Genomic DNA, 10568 nt, shown 5'->3' on the forward strand with positions numbered 1-10568 from the left:
AGTTTTGTCAGATTTATCCCTAAATATTTTATATTTTTTGATGCTACTACAAATGGTGTTATTGTAATAATTTCAATTTCTGACTGTTTGTTGCTAGCATATAAAGATAGAAATAACAGTTGTATATTGACCTCAAACCCTACAGACTTACTAAACTCAATTAGTTCTAGCAGATTTTTCATAGATTCCATCACATTTTATATATACAATTGTGTCATTTGTGGACAAAACAATTTTAGTTTTCCCTTCCAGTATCAATCTCTTTTACCTCTTTTTGTTTTTCTTTTTTTTTTATTTTTTTTTTACCTTTTTTAAATTTTTATTTATTTATTTATTTTTTACCTCTTTTTCTTGCCACTCACACCAGGTAGAACCTTCATGACGGTGTCGACTGAGTGTCCTGAGAAAAGGCATCTGTGTCTCACTCTTGATCTTGGGGAGAATGCTTCCAAAAGTTATTCCCACTGAGTGTTATGGTCACTATAGGTTTTCTGTAGATGTTCTTTATCATCGAGGATGCTCTTTTCTGATCCTAATTCCCAAAGAGTCGTTGTTGTTATTTTTTTAATATCAGAAATAGATGTGAGATTTTGAGTGCCTTTACTGTATCTATTGAAATAATTATATAGTTTTCTTATTTTTAATATTTTACATCTTAAAGCTTATTACTATGTCCAATTGCATTGATTTTCAAGTGTTTAACCAACCTTGCATTCCTGGTAAACCCACTTGATGATAATGTATTTTCACTTTTGTGCATTATTGGCTTTGACTTACAAAAATTGTTTTCAGAATTTTTGCATCTGCATTTATGTACAATACCAGTCCTTAGTTTGCTATTCTTGTAATGTTCTTATCTGGTTTAGGTACCAGGGAATCTTGCCTCATAGAATAGGTTGGGATGTATTCCCTCCTCTTTAATTTTTTGGAGTTTCCTTTGTGGGAGCTGTTTTAAGCACAAGTTAAATTTCTTCACGTGGGAGCGCCTTGGCCAACTTCATGGAAATGGGCTTGCTTTCGAGATTTAAATAAATAGCAAGCTAATGCAGAAGCCGTCGTCACATTCCGACATTCTGGGCGAACTCAAAGGATTCTGAGTCTCTGAACCTGCTCAGACAGAACAGGGAGTTTTATGTGTTTTGACTATATGGCTTTCATTTATTTTATTTCTGTCAGGTTCTTTCTTCTTTTCATCTGAGTTGTCAAATCTATTAGCATAACGTTGTTCATAGTTTTTCCATATTATCTTTGTAATATATGTGGATTCTGTGGTGATGCCACTTCTGATTTCCAGTATTGGTGATTTGTGTCTTCTCTCTTTGTCGAATAATTAGGGATAATGCCTAGTTTTGTTATTCTAGTGGTTCATTTAGGGTTAGGGGTGTACTTATCAGAGTTTACTTTCAAGTGATGTGGTACCACTGCTTGTAGAATATTAGGGTGCTAGAGTCATATGCTCCAACTTCTCCCTCCCACCCTCTATGGGATTGTCACTAGACATTTTCTAATATGTATGTTAGAAACCCAAAATCTATAGTTAGTATTTTTGTTGAAACGATTATCTTTTAGAAGTTGAAATAACATGAAAAATCATATATGTTCATATATGTTCATATATGATATGTATATAAAATCATATATGAAGCATATATGTTTCATTCCCTTGTTAGATCCCTGTCTCCATCTGTCATCATTATTCATCCGTCTGAATGATATCCTTTAACATTTCTTGAAGTGTGGGTCTGCCAGTGAAGAATTCTGTCAGCATTTGTGAATCTGAAATAGTTCGAATTTTGCCTGTTTAATATTAAAGGTATTTTTGCTGGATATTGAGTTCTAGATTAACAGGTTTTTTTCCTTCAATATTGTTGATGTTACTCCACTGTTTCCCAGTTGCATAGTTTTTGATGTGAAATTTGCTGTTGTATGTACCATCGTCCCTCTGTACATAATGTTTTTTTTCCCTCTGACTTTAAAAAATATCTTATCTTCATCGCTGGTTTTTGGACGATTTGATTATGATGTAAGTTGGTGTCATTTTCTTCTTGTTTCTTGTGCTTGCACTTGAGTCTTGTTTGTCTGCATGTTCACCAAATTTGGAAAACTTTGTTCAGCGTTTCTTCAATTTTTCTTCTGTCCTCCTCATTCCCTTCTGCTTTAGGGACTAAAACTAAATGTATAATAGGTCTTGTGAAGTTGTCCTACAACTTACTGATTCTTTCTGATTTCCTTCTTTTTTTAAAAAATCACTCTCCTCCAGTTTCAACTTGGATAATTGCCATGCCTCCAAAGTCACTAATCTTTTCCTCAGAAGCGTCTAATCTGCTGGTGGTTCATCTATTTATTTTTTCCCCAGAGACGTTGTAGTTTTCATGTCTAAAATTTGATTTGGGTGGCTTTAAAAATATATTTTCCATGTCTCTACTTAACTTTTAAAACATATAGAACACTAACTGTTTTAACATCCTTTTCTCCAAATTCTCCCATCTGTGTTTGCTCTGGGTTGGTTTAACTGATTGGCTTTTCTCCTCATTCTGGGTTGTATCTATGAGCTTCTTTGCATAACTGATATTTTTTGATCGAATGTCAGGCATTGTGAATTCTACTGTGTTGGGTGCTGGATATTTTTGTATTCTCATGAATATTCTTGACCTTTGTTTTGGGACGGTTATATTTCATGGAATCTGTTTGATTCTTTCTAGTCTTTTAAGATTTGTGACCTCAGCAGTGTTGTCTAGGGTGAATTATCCCCCAGTACTGTGGTGAGATTTGTCTGAGTGTCTCCCCTGTGTGTGTATGATCTACCGATGCTTCAGGCCTGGCTGGTGGAGTCACACGGCAGTCCTGGCCTTGTGTGAGCCCTGGGGGTGGTTCTCGCTAACCTTCAATCCTGGAACCAGCCTTGGGGAGTGTCCTGCACACGTGACGGACGCTCAGAGCAACCCTCTGCAGGTCTCTGGAATTGCCTGTTGCTCTCTTCTCTCTGGTACCCTGTCTTGTGAACTGTAGCCGCCTTTGTCTCCCTGGACTCCCAGTAGCATCTCCAGTTCGGGAAACCCATGTACTTCCTCTTCCTGGGACCATCTTCCCTGCCTCATGCCTGATAACTCTCTCAGGTCAGTCCTTAGAGGACTCACCTTGCTGGTTTTGTACTTCTCAGGTACACTGTTCTGTTTCGAGGGTGTACACTTGTAATGTCCACACCACAAAGCCAGTGAAAGGGCATTTTTTTTTTTAAGAGAGAGAGTGTAAGCAGGGTGGGGGGCACAGGGGCAGAGAGAGAGGGAGAGAGAATTTTAAGCAGGCTCCACACTCACTGCAGAGCCAGATGCAGGGCTTGATCTCACAACCCTGAGATCATGACCTGAGCTGAAATCAAGAGATGCTTAACTGACGGAGCCACCCAGGTGCCCCAAAAGGGTATTTTAAAAAGAGAAATGTTACAAGCATATCTCTGTATAAATCCTTGCCCTTGACCAAGATTTTTAGCCTACTTGTGCCAGCATGGAGCTCACCCTGAGCTCTCACATACGGGATAGAAACTGGATGAAAGAATAACGTGTTTCGTCGATATGAGTGGCTCCCCCAGGCAGCAGGCAGGATATGGTGGTGGGTCTGCCTGGTGGCAGAATCAGCCATTGCTGTGAAATCTTGGCAGGCAAGAGAAATGACCTCCAATTCCAAGCCTGGAGAAGAACCAAAACACAGCCCCAATCTCCAGCTGTGCTCTAGACTGGTGTCTGGCTCAGAAGTTCAGAAAACCCAGGGGCGCCTGGGTGGTGCAGTTGTTAAGCATCTGCCTTCAGCTCAGGGTGTGATCCCGGTGTTGTGGGATCGAGCCCCACATCAGGCTCCTCCGCTATGAGCCTGCTTCTTCCTCTCCCACTCCCCCTGCTTGTGTTCCCTCTCTCACTGGCTGTGTCTCTCTCTGTCAAATAAATAAATAAAATCTTAAAAAAAAAAAAAGGCTGATCCCATTCCTGAGGCTTTCTAATTACAGCCATTTTCATCTGAGTTCCAAGGGAGAATGAGGCTCCGGGGGAGTCATTTGGAGGACTGTTTTCTCAATTTTCCCAAGTGCACCACAGCTCATGCTGCTGTAGGAGGAGAGGAGATCAGCTGATTTATGACATATGTCGGTGGCTATAGGGCAGTGGGCTCTATTCTGCTGGAATCCTTGTCAAGAAGGGCCCACAGAGGTTTGCAAGCTAACCTGGCTTGTGGTAGGGACACACAGGTGGGTGGAGGTCTCAGCTCTGCCTGGGAAGGAACATTGAGCTGCATATGAAAGGACACAAACCTCAGGAACTGAATGAAGCAGCTTGACCTCACCCAGTCCAGGTTCGACATGTCCCTCTCTTATTCTGCCCTTCTGGAATCCCAGGGCAAGGATGCTCATCCAGGCAGCAGAGGGCCCAGCGCCGTCTGGGGAAGGGCACATCTTCACCCTGGGATAGGTCAGGCTATGGTCACTGAAATGCAAATGTCAACCTTGTCACGTCCAACATGTGCCCACATCCCCTACCAAGCTCAAACTCAGTTGCCATAAATGGGCAGGGAGCTCATTTTCCCTGGCCTCATCCCAAGACTAGGGACTGAGTTCCCAAAGTCTAACTTGGCTCAAATATCTTTACCTACTAGGGTTATTTTTCTGCTGCTGTGATGGAATTTGCCATTTTCAACAGCTGCGAGAAATTCAGAATTTATTTCTCTCGGTGGGAAATACCACAGTGAGGTAGGTGGTTACTGGAAGCTGTTATTTTTCCATTGTATGGATCCTTAAACAAATGACCATAGTTAATATTTTAAAGGGATTGATCTTTTACAGGATACAATCTGTGGAGCAGTTAGGTGCATAGATATAGATAGCTCTTATCCACTTTAATTCTGTATTTTTATAGCCTTGAGGCATAATACAAATGCACAAGAAACCTGGCCCCAGCAACCAAATACAGTTCCAACAGGGAGGTTTATTACTGCCTCTGGAAGTAAATCATGGCTGATGTTCTGGGCTGAGTTTGCTCCAGGGATGTGAGCTCACTCCATCAGATCTTGCCAGAAACGGACTCGGAGAGGAGTCAAAACAGAACGTTGACAGAAGCCACAGCTGTTCTTGGGTGTTCTTGTCCTTTTCAGAAAGTGGCAAATTCGTCCTGGCCTCAGCTCCCTTAAGACAAAGCAGAGGGTTCATCCCTTGCTGATTTCTGGAGGGAAGCTCAACTGCTATGAAAATACATCTCCAGTTATATCCCGATCCCACCCTTTTAGCATCACCACCACCTTCAGGAAGAAGACATCACAAATCCTTCAGGATGACTGAAAACGCCTTGCTAATCAGGCCCTCAGGAAACAACTTTTCATGACCCTGTCCGGTTTCTCCACCCTTGACAGGTTCTGCTCCAGGGAAAGGCTTTCTTGCATCTAGCAGAGTCCCTTGTGCTGACATTTGTGTATCTTTCTTTAACCTGTTTTTTTAAGTTGAGGTATAATTGACATAGCATCATATTGCTTTCAGATGTGCAATGCAATAGTCGATATTTGTATATATTTACTGTTTGCAAAGCATGGGTATAGAATCACAGAGCCCTGGTGCTGCAAGGGAGCTCAGTGCACAGCTTTGTGATGTAACAGGAGCAGAAGCACGGGCCCAGCGAGGCCAAGTTCCCACAGCTGGTTGGGAGCAGAGAGGCCTGGTCTCCTGGGCCTGAAGAGCATTTCTTTTCACCATATGGAATTCATTTGAAGATACATTTAAATCCCTCCCTAGACTCCATTTCTCCAGTTGAAGATGATCTTTTAGCCTTTCCCAAAACTTCAGATATGTTCTTATTTTTTCCAAGTTCTTTGTACACAGATTATGTTGTGGTGTGGAGACCATGCTGTTCTCAGAACAAGTAGCGGGCTCTACTATTACAGTCTGGGATACTATTCTGATACTTAACGGTCCATTAATAAAGCAAAAATATCTCTTGAGCTCTTAGGCATCACATGTCAGACAATGATGTATGCACTGAGTATATAGGAATGAACACAACAGCCCATCCTTCAGGGGCCTTGAGGTTTGAGGGAGATGTTGATAGCTTAGGGGTTGACCAAGGTGTGAGGGAAGAGATGGGGGCGTTGGGGGGGTGGGGGCCCAAGAAAGGGTGTTATCATGTCTGTGGGGCTTTAAGAGAAACTTTAAGGGAAGTTTTTACAAAAAGTGGGTTTTTTTGCTGGCTCTGGAAGAAGGCACTACCCAGTGGGTAAGTGGAGCAAGCCATTTTTAGCCTTCTCTACTTTGGTGTTTAAGCACCATTTTTAGCCTTCCGGTATTCAGCAATGTTTCAGCACCAAAGTAATGTGTTTGGCATTACTCGTGTGTGTGTGTGTGCACCTGTGTGCAGGCATGTGTGTATGCATGTGTCTTCAGTAGCATTATTTAGAGTAAGAAGACCACATTAGTTTTGGAAAGATCACCTCAGTTGCAATGTGGAGCATGAATTGAAGGGAGAAGAGAGAGGAAAATCCATTTATGTGACTAAAATAATAGTCCAGAAAGAAATGATGAAGATTTGGATGAGGCAAGGGCCATATCAGAGAATAAGCCGCAGGATTCAGTGGCCTCTTGGATACTGAGTGTTGAGGACGAGGGTGAGGGCAGCAGAGGCTTCCAGGGTTGTGCTTTGGATGACGGGGTTGGATGGCTTAATAATAGGTTTGTAGTTCTTCTGTTCCGAGTATCAGGAAATGTGGGCAGAATAGGAGGTTTGCAGTGAAAGACGAGGAATCCAACGTCAGCCATGATGAACTTGAACTGCCTGGGAGTGTCCAGTTTGCACCATCCTGTGGGCAGAGAGACACATGACTCAGGAGAGCAAGGGAGAAGCCCCAGATTGATAGTATGAGAGGTGGAGTGAACCAAGGAGTAGCCGCCTGGGTACAAGAGACGTTAGGGGGTGAGAATAGGACACTTCTCCAACGGAGGGCAAAGGGGACTTACGGAGGAGACGGAGGAAAAATGCCTGGACAGGCAGGAGGAGAACCAGAGGCATGTATGTGCTCGGGTTCTGTCTGGTGAGAGGCCTATTCCTGGCTTCAGTGCTGATGGCCAAGATCCCTGTGTGCTCACACAGCCTTTCCTTGGAGCATGTATGGAGGGAGAGAGTTGGGAGCAGAGGGAGGTGGGTGGTGTGGATGAAGGGAGGGTGAAGAGAGGGAGAGTGAGGGAAAAGGAGCAGGGGGGAGAGAAGGTGGGGGAAGGGGGAGAGAGGGGTAGGGAGGAGGGCATAGAGGGGGAGGGAGGGGGAGTGGAAGAGGGAGGGATAATGTGAGGAGGAGTGGGAGAGACGGGTAGGAAGGAGACAGAGATAGAGGGGGAAAGTGGAGGAGAGAGATGGTGGGGGGGAGAGGGGGGAGATGGATAGAGGGGGGAGAGGGAGGAAGATCTGTCTTCCTATTCGTTTACATTGAGATACAGTTGCCACTCAGCACTGTGTGAGTGTAAGGTGTGCGGTACACTACTTGATGCTGTCATGCTGTAATATGACCGCCACTGTGGCGTTAGCCAGCACCTCTACTGTGTCACATAGTTTCCATTTCTTCTAGTGACGGGAACAATTAAGATCTAGTTTCTTAGCAAGTTTAATTTTTATAATAGTTTTCTTGGGGGGGGGCCTGTACCCCTGTACTGTGTATTAATTACACTTTCAGGGCTTATTGATCTAGATGCTGCAAGTGTGCATCCTTGAATAACCTCCAAACATTTCTGCCATTTACCACCCCCAGCCTTTGTCACTCTCTGTCTTTTTCAAGTCAGGGTTTTTTAGATTCCACATGCAAGGAATATCATATAGGATTTGTTTCTCTTTGTATGACTTATCTCACTTAACATAATGTCCTCAGGACTCATCCGTGTTGTTGCAAATGGCAGGATGTGATTTTCTCATGGCTGAGCAGTAGTCCACTGTGTGTGTTCTTTATCTATTCACCCACCAAGGGACACTTACATATTGTTTCTGTTTCGTGGCTATTGTGAATAATGCTGCCATAGACATGGGGGTGCAGATGTCTCTTTCATGACCTGTTGACATTTCCTTTGGATACATACCCACAGGTGGGATTGCTGAGCCACATGGTAATTCTATTTTTAATTTCTTGAGGGACTTCCATACTGTTCTCTGAAGTGGCTGGACTGATTTACAATCCAACATGGTGAACAAGGGTTCCCCTCTTTCCACATCCACACCAACACTTGTTATCTCTTGTTTTCTTTTTTTTTTTTTTTTAAAGATTTTATTTATTTATGTGACAGAGAGACAGCCAGTGAGAGAGGGAACACAGCAGGGGAGTGGGACAGGAAGAAGCAGGCTTCCAGCAGAGGAGCCCGATGTGGGACTCGATCCTGGAACGCCGGGATCACGCCCTGAGCCGAAGGCAGACGCCTAACGACTGCGCTGCCCAGGCGCCCCTATCTCTTGTTTTCTTGATAGCCATTCTGATTGGCGTGAGGTGTTATTGTGGTTTCGATTTTCATCTCCCTGATGATGAGGGATGTTGGGCACCTTTTCATGAACCTGTTGGCCATCTGGATGTCTTCTTTGGAAAAATGTCTATTTAGCTCCTCTGCTCACTGTTTAATCGGATTGTTAGGTTTTCTTGTAATTGAGTTGTATGAGTTCTTTGTAAATTTTGGATCTCAACCTCTTATCTTATACATGGCTTGCAAATATTCTCTTGCACTGTTTAGATTACCTTTTTATTTTATTGTTTCTTTGTAGTGCAGAAGCTTTGAAGTTTGATGTAGCCCCACTTATTTATTAGTCCCTTGTTTGTGCTTTTGGAGTCATGCCAAAAAGTCATTGCCAAGACCAATGTCAAGAGGCTTGTCTAGGAGTTTTATGGTATCAGGCCTTCTGCTTAAGTCTATGGTCCATTGTGAGTTAATATTTGTGAGTATTGTAAGACAGGGGCCCAATTTCATTTTTCTCCATGTAGTTAACCAGTTTTCCCAGCACCATTTGTGAAAGAGACTGTTTTTTTTCGCATTGGATGTTCTTGGCTCCCTTATCAAATACTAGCTAACCAGACATTCAGGGTTTTAATTTTGGGGTCTCTGTTCTGCTCCATTGATCTACAGGTCTGTTTTTGTGCCAGTACCATACTGTCTTAATTACTATAGCTTTGTAGTAGCATGAGATCGGGAAGTGTGATGCCTCTACCTTTGTTCTTTCTGTGATGGCCTTGGCTATTTGGGGTCTTTTGTGGTTCCATACAAATTCTAGGATTGTTTATTCTATTCCTGTGAAAAATGCTGTTGCTATTTTGATAGGGATGGCAATGAATTTATAGCTAGCTTTGAGTAGCATGGACTTTTAATAATATTAACTCTTCCAATTCATGAGCCATTTGTTTGTGTCTTCTTTGATTTCTTTCAACCAAGTCTTGTAGTTTTCATCGTATTGATCTTTCACTTCCTTGGTTAAATTTATTTCTAGGTATTTTATTGTTTTTAATGCTATTATAAGTGGGATAGTTTTATTTTTTCAGATATTTCATTGTTAGTGTATAGAAATTCAACTTGTTTCTGTGTATTGATTTTACAGCCTGCAGCTTTACTGAATTCACTGATTAGATCCAACTGTTTTTCAGTTGAGTCTGGAATTTTCAATATACAAGGTCACATCATTTGAAAATAATGCCAAATTTCCAGTTGGAATACCTTTTTTTTTTTTTTAAGATTTTATTTATTTGTTCGACAGAGACAGAGAGCCAGCAAGAGAGGGAACACAAGCAGGGGGAGTGGGAGAGGAAGAAGCAGGCTCATAGCGGAGGAGCCTGACATGGGGCTCGATCCCACAATGCCGGGATCACGCCCTGAGCCGAAGGCAGACGCCCAACTGCTGTGCCACCCAGGTGCCCCCTAGTTGGAATACCTTTTATTTCTTTGTCTTGCTTGATTGCTCTAGATGGGACTTCCAGTGCCACGTTGAGTAGGAGTGGTGAGAGTGACCATCCTGAGCTCTCCTCTGGTTTCAATATTTTATTCAAATTTTATTTTAAGTGATGATAATTCAAGCATTTGAAGGGGAGGGGCTAATTCCAAACAAAAGGGAAGACTAAAATGAACCATTAAACTTCTAAAAATCCAACTGAATGGTGATCATGCAACAGAAGCTTGATTCAGATCCCAAGGGTTGTCACCACGTGACTATAGTGATAGACACTCTTCCCATCTTGCAGCTGGAACTCTTGGCAGCTACATCAGACTCTGGTGCAAGGGCAGCAGATCAGTAAGAGAGAGAATTAAGTCCTGAGTCATGGCCTTCATCACATCCGCCCTCTCTACCCCAAAACAGCACAGAGGAAACAGCTACTGTACCCTGCCAACTGTTTAGTGTAAAGAAGATGATAGAATAGGGTAGAAAGAGGTCACGAAGATTCTGTCTAAAAACTCCTTTCAGATGAGTTTGTGCACAGCATCAAACAATGAACCTCTCCTCATTCAGGGCAGGAAACCTAGTTTGATTCTCAGAAAGTCACAATCTCACTCATTTATTCAATATGGATTTACAAAGTGCCTACGTGTT

Source organism: Ailuropoda melanoleuca, chromosome 17 (genome assembly GCF_002007445.2).
Source record: "Ailuropoda melanoleuca isolate Jingjing chromosome 17, ASM200744v2, whole genome shotgun sequence".
Lineage (NCBI taxonomy): Eukaryota > Metazoa > Chordata > Mammalia > Carnivora > Ursidae > Ailuropoda > Ailuropoda melanoleuca.